Consider the following 12,741-nt stretch of genomic DNA (forward strand, 5'->3'; position numbering starts at 1 on the left):
GCTTCATTCTGGTCTCTTAAGGAATATAAAGTCTTTTATACTAAATTTCATTCTGCTCAACAAAATGAATTATATGCTCTTATTCAAGTTGTTTGCCTACATCCTTACCCCATTAATATAGTCTCTGGCTCTATATATTCTGTTTTTGTATTAAAAAATATAGAAATATCCACCATAAAGTTCAGTCAACCTATTATTCAAAAACGCTTTTTCGAACTACAATCTGTTGTTAGAAACCTCAATTGTCCCATTTATGTTATACATATTCGAGCACATTTTTGCCTTCCTGGCCTCATGATTCATGGTAATGAGCAGGCTGATAATCTGGTTTCCTTTGCTACTCTGGAGGAACAGCATGCTCTGTTGCATAACAATGCTAGCTCCCTACACCAGCTGTGGAAAATCCCATACCACCAGGCTAAAGAAATTATTAGTAATTGCTCTACTTGTAGACCTCTACATCTTCGACTCATCGCCCAAGGTATTCATCCTCGTGGTTTGCAACCTAATGAACTATGGCAAATGGATGTAACTCATTGCCCTGAACTTTCTCCAGTTTCTTTCTTGCATGTCTGTATCAACACTAATTCTTTTATTTGGGCCACACCTCTTCACGGTGAGGCTACCACAACACGTTGTAACTCATTTATTAGCTTGTTTTGCTGTAATGAAAACTCCTAGTTCTATAAAAACAGACAATGGCCCTGCCTATATTTCTAGACACTTTAAACCATTTTTACAATCTTTTTCTATTAAACATATTACAGGTATTCCTTATAATCCACAGGCAAAAGGTGTAGTTGAACAAGCACATCAAACACTAAATTTGCAAATAAAAAATTAAAAAAGGGGGAACACACAGGAACACTACTGTCTTCCTTATCTAAAGCAGACTTTACTAGATTCCAACATAAGATATTTTCTAAGCCTATAACTGTTTTTAATACAGCTTTATTTGTTTTAATTTTTTAAAACTTACCACAAGGAGATATCTTAACAAGAGCAGAAAAGCATTTCGAGGAATTGAAGGACACTTTTCTTCCTCTGCCCATTTGGTACCAAGACGGGTTAATGAAACAATGGAAATTGGGAAAACTAATCTTACAGGGTAAGGGGTATGCTTGTATTTCCCCAGATGGATCCAACGAACTCACATGGCTTCCTCTTTGGAAGATTCGACCCAAGGGGTCCCTCGGCCTTCAAAATGGGGATGGGACAACAAGGACCCCAGGAGAAGAAATTTCAATATGGGCCATGGTGGCTCTAAAGATCTCCAGAAAGCGCCGCCCTAGGCAGCATCACCCTTATGATCTCCCCACTTGGGTACAAATAAAAACCCTTACTATTCGAGCTGAAAATTTGGTCTTTCAACAGGGAATGCCTCGGAGTCCCGAATACATTTTCCTGGCAATGCTCAGTCTCTTGGCTTGTGCCTCCCCTGTTCGAGCTCTGAATAATCACACTTACTGGGCTTACATACCCAACCTCCCTCTACTACACGTGGTCGAATGGACGGAGAGAGGACCAATCGTTTCAAATAATAACTCTATACATATGCCTTCTCCCTAGAGCATTAAAGGGCCCTCACACCCTGAAGAAGAAGGGGAACTAATTAATATTTCTCTAGGTTATGAAGTCCTTCCTTTGTGCATGGGCCTAGCAGGATTATGCATAAACATTAGCTGACAAACTTGGGCTTTCACCCTACCTCCCAAAAAGGATTTTCAGACATTGCTTGGACTATTATTTACCTTCCTTTCTTTGTCTGTGAACCATGATTATACTACTGAGACTTTAGGGAAAGAGTTAGGGAAAGAACAAAGAACATTATGCAAAGGGTTTACTTATAAGAATTTTACATATACTCCTGTTCACTGGGACAAATGTCAAGCCAAATCAGGAAAATTAATGTTTGTGGCTAATCAAACAATTGTTGATTGGGGACACCATGGTATGTGGTTATCTAACTGTTCACAAGATATTAACATCACTGTGTGTGACTATGCTACTCAATTGGCATGGAAAATTAATGACACTACGATGGAGCATTACCATGACAAAGGACTTCTTGGGTGGCTTGACAGTGGATTAGCCCCACCACATTCTAGGATCGTCCTCGATAAACAGAGTGGGTCTGAACAAGGGGACATTTGGAAACCTGGTGCAAGCACTGAAGAACTTGGAACTTGAAACGGACATTTCACAGGGATCAGTCGTAGTCATAGAACTATTTATTTTGCTATAATCAGTCATATTTTATACAGGCCTGTGCCCCACTTCCTTTTGTTATAGCCATAGGAAATTTACAATTTAATAAGACTTTATGTTCTGTTACTTGTATTAAGTGCAAACTATATACTTGTCTTAACTCCTCTCTTTCTTTAAGAAATGATTCCCTTTTGTTTCTTTGATCTCTATGTAATTTGTGGTTACCAATAAATCTCCAGCCGCCCTGGGAAGAAGGTCCCATGGCTGGACTTGCTTCCAGATTACTTACTAAACTGTTCCAATGATCTGATTTTTTACATTTTGGGATTAATATTTATTTGCACCACTGCTGCCATTGCCAGTGCTGCTTTACATACCTCGATTCAAACACATTATTTTATCCAGAATTGGACTGAAGATGCTCATAATATGTGGGCTACTGAAGCTCAGGTAGATGAGGATATTCAAGAGGAAATACAGGAACTAGAAACAGCCATCAAATGGGTTGGAGATCAATGAATAGATTTGCAAAAACAAGTGATACTAAAATGTGAATGGAATTCTACTCAATTTTGTGTTCAGTCAGTTCACTTCAGCTCAGTCGCTCAGTCATGTCCGACTTTTTGTGACCCCATGAATTGCAGCACACCAGGCCTCCCTGTCCATGACCAACTCCCGGAGTTCACTCAAACTCACGTCCATCGAGTCAGTGATGCCATCCAGCCATCTCATCCTTTGTCGTCCTCTTCTCCTCCTGCCCCCAATCCCTCCCAGCATCAGAGTCTTTTCCAATGAGTCAAGTCTTCACGTGGGGTGGCCAAAGTACTGGAGTTTCAGCTTTAGCATCATTCCTTCCAAAGAACACATTACTCCTGTTCATTTCAATCATAGTGCCTACAACTGTGAACAAATCAAATTTCTTTTACAAAACATACATGATAATGCCTCTCTGAATGTACAATTACTGCAAAAGGAAATCTTTGAAACTGTTTCTAAATGTCTGCCCTCTTCCACTAATTTGGAAACTTTAGCTGAACAACTAGCTGATCAATTATCTGGGCTACACCCACGAGGATTGTTTCAAAGTATTACCCACAGCATTGGGTCCGGCACTGTAACTTTGGTGATTGTCTTGGTAATTATATTTGTTGTTTATCATTGCCTTTCTATAAGGTTGGTTAATACTAAACAAACTCAATTGGTCAGGACCTTTTTTACAAATATAATAAAATGGGGGGAATTGGCAGGAAGAATTTAACAGGAGGCTTCCTGTGTCCTGTTTTGGATCTGTCATAAATCCTCTGTTCCTTATTAACTCCTGAATATTCAGGAATTAAGTGGAGTGGCAAACTACTCCTGGGGCTGAGGAATGCATGCATTTCCTTCATTAGTTTTTCCATACAGTGATAAGTAACTATTTACAACCCTCTTCCTTTTTATGAACTATATGGTAAAAGTGATTATTTACAACCCTCTCTCTTTGATATGGGTTGCCTTATGTTTCCTTGATAATTTGTAAGTCTGGACTTTGGATCTTTATCTTTGCTGAAAATAGCTACCTTGTAAGACTGTATATATACCCACACTATGTTGAATAAAACACCTTTGCTCCATCAGAGCTTGGGTCCCTGTATCTGTCTGTCTTTCTTTCTTTCTCTCTCTCTCTCTGGCTAGTTCTCTGGAGCATAGCAACCTGTCATGCTCACTCCTGCCAGGGCTTGTAAGATCCTCTCGAGAAGGTGGACTGTGCCTTCACCCCCTCGAGAGGGAGCCCGGTGCCTTCGTGAGCGAGGCAAGCCCTGTGTCAAGGACTTTATTGGTTTTCTGCATAAACCAGGGAATATCAGTCTCTCTCTCTCTATTACTTTCTTATCGTCGACTCTGGACCAGCAGGTTATGGTCCTTTAAAGGACCTCAACAATGTTTCCCATGCAAATTCAAATTTTGTTGGCTTAAATTTTAAAAGTTTATTGTCATGTATGTCAGGTTTTAATATTTTATTTATTATTCACAAGGAAAAAAATGTTAGTATATATATCAGTTCAGTTCAGTTCAGTCAGTCGTGTCCAACTCTCTGCGACCCCATGAATCGCAGCACGCCAAGCCTTCCTGTCCATCACCAACTCCTGGAGTTCACTCAGACTCACGTCCATCGAGTCAGTGATGCTATCCAGCCATCTCATCCTCTGTCGTCCCCTTCTCCTCCTGCCCCCAATCCCTCCCAGCATCAGAGACTTTTCCAATGAGTCAACTCTTTGCATGAGGTGGCCAAAGTACTGGAGTTTCAGCTTTAGCATCATTCCCTCCAAAGAAATCTCAGGGCTGATCTCCTTCAGAATGGACTGGTTGGATCTCCTTGCAGTCCAAGGGACTCTCAAGAGTCTTCTCCAACGCCACATTTCAAAAGCATCAATTCTTCAGTGCTCAGCTTTCTTCACAGTCCAACTCTCACATCCATACATGACCACAGGATATATATACATATATATGTATACACATATGCACAGATAAAGTGTATGTATGTATAATATATATATATGTATATGTATATATGATTTTATATGGCTACAGATCTAGTACTTATCTTTAAAAATTCATTGTCTTCTATGAGGGAGTTAATTAAGAGAAAGTGAAAGTGAAGTCGCTCAGTCGTGTCCGACTCTTTGCAACCCCATGGACTGTAGCCTATCAGGCTCCTCCATCCATGGGATTTTCCAGGCAAGAGTTCTGGAGTGGATTGCCATTGCCTTCTCCAGGGGATCCTCCCGACCCAGGGATCGAACCTGGGTCTCCTGCATTGCAGACAGATGCTTTACCATCTGAGCAAGACCCTGTTAAACAGTTGTTGCCAACACAGGCTGCCATGGGTAGCACTGTTCCATGCCACAGAGCATCCTTAGTGGTTTGGAAGGCCTTGAGACCACTTCCTACATTGCCTGCAGTCCCTGAGGTAATGTACTAGTACATACTCTACATTTAAACTGTTGATTCTAAATACACAGTGATACCACAAAGACTGTCAATGTAAAGACACACAATGTGCTTTTATTTACCTCTGAATCAGTGAAACGAAGTATTTACTGCAAGGTAAAAAATCTGCTTATATTTGAACATAAAATATCTTGCTGAATTTGAAAAATATGTTTTAAAGTGAAATTAATTCTTAATTTTCAGTTATTTTAAGACTATGGAAAAAACAAAATTATGTTTATTCTGCCTGCTTAAACTGTATCTTCTGCAGATTTTTTTTCTTAAAAATTCCCTCACAGTTTTACAGTCTTAATTAGATACAAAATGATCAACAGATTTTATGCTATGTTTATTTTCTGGACATTTTTATTTTGTTTATGAATATAACTAGAAAGTTGTTCTACTGAGTGAATATTAATAATTACTCATCTCCCTTGTGTGGAACACACTGTTCACACTCCTGTTGGGAGACATTTTATTGCCTAAAATCTTTTATAATTCAGCTCTAGTGTCTAGGTTTTTTATAATTCAGCTCTACTGTCTAGGCTTTTTATTTCGTTTTGTTTTGGCTGAGAACTTTCTCATGTATTTGTAGTATCTTCAGAGTTTCTGTTAGGAATGTGTGTCTGTTGTTGTTTAGTTGCTCCGTCGTGTCCAACTCTTTGCCACCCCATGGACTGTAAACCCACCAGTCTCCTCTGGCCTTTGGAATTCTTCAGGCGAGACTACTGCAGTGGGTTGCTATGCTCTCCTGCAGGGGATCTTCCTGACCCAAAGATGGAATTCATGTCTGCTACAGCTCCTATATTACAGGCAGATTCTTTACTGCTGAGTCAAAATATATCTTATATACATGAAACACACTTTAACAATGAAGATCCATAATCAGGGAAAAGTAAAGATGGAGAAGCCCAAACAAGCATTTATCTTTTACCAATTAAAAATAAGAAAAAAAAAAACCCTTCATTTCAGTTTGCCTTCGCTTATTTTTTTTAATTTATTTTTTCATTGAAGGATAATTGCTTTCCAGAATTTTGTTGTTTTGTGGCAAACTTCAACATGAGACTCTTTCTTAACTCATAGTTTCTCTTCAACATCATCTTATCCTGTGTAAATAACTCCTTTTAACCTTTCCAACAGACCAGATATCTGCTCAAAATAAATTCCTTAATTTTTTGTTCATATAAGAATATCTACTTCTCCTTTATTTTTGAAGGATAATATTCCTGGATGTAGAAGTTAAGTTCAGTAGTTAAAACATTTTATTTATTGACATGGTCATGTACCATGAATTTTCCAGTTAAACTGTATAATTCATTGATTTGCAATTTCTTCATAGGTTGCATAACCATAACCACTGCCTCATTCTGGAATAGTTTCATCACTCCAGTGGGAAACACTGTCCAGTCGGCAGACATTTTCCATTTTCCACTTTCCACTTCATCTGTGCCCTGGCATCCACTCTTCTCTTTTTTGTCTTTAGAGAATTACCTAATCTGGGACATATGCATTCACATGAATGGAATAATGAAGTATACAGGCTTTTGTTACTGGCTTTTAATTAGCATAATTATTTCAGAACTATAGCATGTTATAGGATGTATAAGAACTCCATTCATTTGGTGGCCGAATAATATTTCATTGCATGATTTATTTATTTGATCACCTGTTGATGGACATTTGAGTCATCTCAACTTTTTTTTTCCATTTTTTATTTCTTTTTAAACTTCATTCATTTTTAATATAATTATTTTACATTTTTAAATCTAATGTATTTTTCTGCATCTATTTAGGTTCTTGTACAATTTTTATCTTTCATCTGGTATATATGGTCTGTCATACTGATTGACTTGCATATATTGAAGAATGCTAGCATCCCTGGAATAAACCCAACATGATCATGGTGTATGTGCTTTTTGATGTGTTGTTGAGTTCTGTTTACGAACATTTTGTTGAGAATTTTTTACATCTCTCTTCATCAGTGATATTGGCCTGTTGTTTTCTTTTTTGGTGTTGTCTTTGTCTGGTTTTGGCATCAGGGTGATTGTGGCCTTGTAGAATTATTTTCAGAGTGTCCTTTCCTTTGCAATTTCTTGAAAGAATTTCGGAAGGATAAGCAATATATCATCTCTAAATGTTTGATAGAACTCACTTATGAAGTCATCTGGTCCTGGGCTTTTGACTTTTGGGAGGTTATTTTATCACAGCTTCGATTTAGACCTTGTCAATGGGTTGTTCCTAATTTAAATTTCTTCCTGGTTCAGTCTTGGAAGACTGAGCATTTCTAACAATCTGTCCATTTCTTCCAGGTTATCCATTTTATTGCCATAGAGTTGTTCATAATAGTCTCCTATAATTCTTTGTATTTCTGCATTGTCAGTTGTAACTTCTCCTGTTTCATTTCTAATTTTGTTGGTTTTATTCTTCTCTCTTTTTTATCTTGGTGACTCTAGCTAAAGGTTTGTCAATTTTGTGTATCTTCTCAAAGAACCAGCTTTTAGTTTTATTAATCTTTACTCTTGTTTCTTTTATTTTGTTTTCTTATATTTCTGATCAAATCTTTTATGTTTTCTTTCCTTCTACTAATTTTTTTTTCGTTCTTCTCCCAGTTGTTTTAGGTGTCAACTTTGGTGGTCTATTCAGTGTTTTTTTGTTTTGTTTTGTTTGTTTGTTTCCTGAGGTAGATTTGCGTTGCTATAAACTTCCCTCTTGGGACTGCTTTTGATGCATCCTATAGGTTTTGAATTGTCGTGTTTTCACTGTCATTTGTCTCATGGAATTTTTTGATTTCCCTTTTGATTTCTTCAAAAGCCTGTTGGTTATTTAGAAACGTGGTTTAGTCTCCATGTGTTCATGTTACTTACAGTGTTTTTCTTGTAATTGATATCTAGTTTCATACCATTGTGGTCTGAGAAGGTGCTTGATACAATTACAGTTTTCTTAAATTTACTGAGGTTTGATTTGTGGCCAAAGTGTGGTCTATCCTGGAGAATGTTTCATGCGCACTTGAGAAGAAGGTGCATTCTTCTGCATTTGGATGGAATGTGCTGAAGATATCAATGAGATCCATCTCATCTAATGTACCATTTAAGACATGTGTTTCCTTATTAATTTTCAGGTTTGATGATCTGTCCATTCGTCTGAGTGGGGTGTTAAAGTCTCCTACTATGACTGTGTTCATATCAATTTCTCCTTTGTGTCTGTTAGTGTTTGTCTTATGTATTGAGGTGCTCCTATGTTGGGTGCATAGTTATTTATGATTGTTATGTCTTCGTCTTGGATTGACCCCTTGATCATTATGTAGTGTCCTTCCTTATCTCTTGTAATCCTCTTAAGTTTTAGGTCTATTTGTCTGATATAAGGATTACTACTCCATATTTATTTTGCTTCCTATTTGCATGGAATATATTTTTCCATTCTCTCACTTTCAGTCTATATTTGTCTTTATGTCTGAAGTGAGTTTCTTGTAGACAATAATTATAAGGGTCTGGTTTTCATATCCATTCAGCCAGAGTGTGTCTTTTGGTCAGAGCATTTAATCCATTTACATTTAAGGTAATGATTGATATAAATGTTCCTATTGCCATTTTCTTAATTTTGGGGGGTTGATTTTGTAGATCTTTTTTCTTCTCTTGTATTTCTTGACTATTTAAGTCCCTTTAACATTTGTGGTAAACAGCTACTGAATTGTCTTAACTTTTGCTTGTCTGAACAGCTTTTGATTTCTCCATCAATTTTGAATGAGATCCTTGCTGGGTACTGTAATCTTGGCCGTAAATTTTTCCCTTTCAGTACTTTAAATATATTCTGCCATTCCCCTCAGGGCTGCAGAGTTTCTGCTGAAAGAAAAGCTGTTAAGCATATGGGGTTTCCCTTGTATGTTACTTGTTGCTTCTCCCTTGCTGCTTTTAATATTCTTTCTTTCTGTTTAGTCTTTGTTAGTTTGCTTTGTATGTGTCTTGAAATGTTTGTCCTTGAGTTTATCCTGTATGGGGCTCTTTATGCCTCTTGGGCTTGATTGACTATTTCCTTTTCCTTCTAAGGGAAATATTCAACTATAATCTCTTCAAAAATTTTTTCATATCATTTCTTCTTCTCTTCTTCTTCTGGGACTTGTATAGTTCGAATGTTAGTGCGTTTGATATTGTCCCAGATGTCTCTGAGAGTATCCTCCATTCTTTTCATTCTTTTTACTTTATTCTGCTCTTCAACAGTTATTTCCAGAATTTTATCTTCCAGCTCACAGATTTGTTCTTCTGCTTAAGATATTCTGTTATTGATTCTTTTTAGAGTATTTTTAATTTCAGGAATTGTGTTGTCTCTGTATGTTTACTCTTTAATTCATCTAGGTTTTGTTCATTGATTCTTACACTTTCTCCATTTTGTTTTCAAGGTTTTTTTAATCATCTTGACTGTCGTTATTCTGAATTCTTTTTCAGGTAGTTTGCCTATTTCCTCTTCATTTATTTGTACTTCCATGTTTCTAGCTTGTTCCTTCATTTGTGTAGTAACTCTGCCTTTTCATTATTTTTTTTTTAACTTACTGTGTTTGAGGTCTCCTTTTCTCAGGCTTCAGGATTGAATTGTTTCTTCGTTTTGGTTTCTGCACTCCTAAGTTTGGTCCAGTGTTTTGTGTATGGTTCCTATAGGGTGAGATTTGTGATGAGTTTCTGTTTGTTTGTTTGTTTGTTTTCCCTCTGATGGGCAAGGCTGAGTGAGGTGGTAATACTGTCTGCTGTTGATTGGGTTTTTATTTTTGTTTTGTTTGTTTTTTGGATGAAGTGTCCAGCATAGGATGCTGCTGAGGGTTGGGTGATGCCAAGTGTTGTATTCAAGGGTTTCCTTTGTGTGAATTCTCACTATTTGATACTCCCTAGGGTTAGTTCTCTTGTGGTCTAGGAACTTGGAGTCAGTGCTCTCACTCCAAAGGCTCAGGGCTTGATCTCTGGTTAGGAACAAAGATTCCACAAGTGGTTTTTTATTCATTAAGTGAGATGATAGGAAATATGAAAAAATGAGAAACCAAAGACAAACTCCAGACAAATGATAGTTACAAAATCAGGCAAATAACAATGAAAATAATGGAATATACATGTATACATATACACCCATGAACAAAGTGAAAAGAGTCCAACAAAAATAAAGTACAGTAGATTGAGCCAGCTAAGAAAGTAAATCAAAGATTATATTTACCAGGTAAATAAAAAACTAACTATAGCACAAACTGGAAAACAAACTAAAATAATGTACTAAGTGAGAAATAAAGCAATGAAAACAAAACTGCAAATATGTGGAGAGGAACCAAAAGAAAGAAAAGAAAGAATAGAGATGCAAAATTAAATAGAGGTAGATGAAGAAGGCTTATATACATTAAAGATTAACTGCAAGGGGAAAAGAAGAGTGGGAAAGCAAACAAAAGGATAAATGTCAAAAAATATAATAGGTTGAAAAAAATTAAATCAAATTATAAAGAGAAAAAAATAACGGATGTAAAAAGGAAAAAGAAAAAAAGAAAACAAGAGGAAAACTCCACAGAACTGCAAAAGCCCAACATAGAGGCCAAGGTTTCTAGCAACAGTAAAAAGTATGACTGAATATACAAATATACACCCATAAGCAAAATCTAAAGAGTCCAAGAAAAATGGGGTACAATAGATCAACCTGTCAAACATGGCAAACCAAAAATTTTATCTACCAGAAAAAAACTAAAGCACAAACTGGAAAGCAAAACTGGAGCAAGGTGCCAATTGGGGAATAAAGCAATGAAAATAAAACTGACAGAATGTTAAGCAGAAAAGAAATGAAAGAAATAATAAGTATGCAAAAGTAAAAGAGGGAGATGAAGAAGATTTATATACATTAAAGATTAACCACAGGGGAAAAGAAGAGTAGGAAAGGCAAACAAAGGAATAAGTGTAGAAAAAACATAATAGGACTAAAAAATTAAAATTATAAAGAAATAGAAGTGTAAAAAAAAAAAACTCCACAGAACAGCAAAAGACCAACATTGATGCAGAAGTTTATAACAACAATAAAAAGTGTGACTGAATATACACATATACAGATATACCCATATAGAAAATCAAAACAGTCCAAGAAAAATAAAGTATATTAAACTGACCTGGTGAATAAAGGAAACCAAAATCATATCTATCAGAGCAGTACTAACCAAAGCACAAACTGGAAAACAAAACTAGAGCAAGGTTCTAATTGGGGAATAAACCAATTAAAACAAAAGTAACAAATGCGTTGACAGGAAAGGAAAGAAATAAAGAAAGAATAGATATGCTAATTTAAACTGAGGTAGATAAAGAAGATTTATATACATTAAACATTAACTGCAAAGGGAAAAGAAAAGTAAGAAAAGCAAACAAAGGAATAAACGTAGAAAAATAATAATAGGTTTGCTGCTGCTATGCTGCTAAGTCACTTCAGTCGTGTCTAACTCTTTGCGACCCCATAGATGGCAGCCCACCAGGCTCCCCCGTCCCTGGGATTCTCCAGGCAAGAACACTGGAGTGGGTTGCCATTTCCTTCTCCAATGCATGAAAGTGAAAAGTGAAAATGAAGTCGCTCAGTCGTGTCCGACCCTCAGCGACCCCATGGGCTGCAGCCTTCCAGGCTCCTCCGTCCATGGGATTTTCCAGGCAAGAGTACTGGAGTGGGGTGCCACTGCCTTCTCCAATAATAGGTTTAGAAAATTAAAATTAGAAAAAGATTAAAAAAAAAAAAACTCCACAGAACTACAAAAGTCTAATGTAAAAGCAGAGGTTTATAATAGCAATAAAAATGTGGCTGAAGAAATGAAAAAAAAAAAAAGCTCAAAATCTTCATAAGATTTCATAGTGCAAATAAAATTGACAACTACAACAGTGGGGGAAAAAAAGGAAAAAAAAAATCCAAAACAATCTACAGAGCAAGTCAAAACATAAGAAAAATACTTATTTAACTTGAGTCACTGCTGTCAGAGTCCTTCCCTCTCTTGGAATCACAGTCCACCTCACTTCCCTAGGATACCCTCTAACATTGTGCTGATCTCAGGACCTGCTGTGGGGAAACTCAGATTCTAATCTGGTCCTACTCCTTTGTGTTCTTGCCTCCAATGTCCACGGCTATCAGAACTAGTGCAATTTCCGTTGTGAGAGTTCTCAATGACCTTTTATATATTCTATAGACACAGAGTCTGCCTAGTTGATCATGTTGATTTAATCTGCAACTTATACAACTGGTAGGAAGGTTTTGTGTCTTCTTCCTTAGCCACACTGCCCCTGAGTTTCCACCGCGGTTTTACTTCCATCTCTGCATGTGGTTCATCCACTGGGGTTTTCTCCTGAGGCTGCCCTGGAGGACTTGACTTTGTCCCATGAGGGCCAAATGTGGAGGTGGTGCAGCTGCTTTGGACACAAGGGTTCTGGTAGCACCAGGTATTCGAGTTTGGTGACTAGGGCAGCAGGAAATATAGTGCCCTAGAAAGATATGACAACCAGTATAGGCCAATACTCTCCAGTACTGTTGCCTGAAGAACCCCTCTCCCTATCAGAGAATCCTGGCAGGCCACAGTCT

This window comes from Capra hircus, unplaced genomic scaffold, assembly GCF_001704415.2.
Source record: "Capra hircus breed San Clemente unplaced genomic scaffold, ASM170441v1, whole genome shotgun sequence".
NCBI classification, from domain to species: domain Eukaryota; kingdom Metazoa; phylum Chordata; class Mammalia; order Artiodactyla; family Bovidae; genus Capra; species Capra hircus.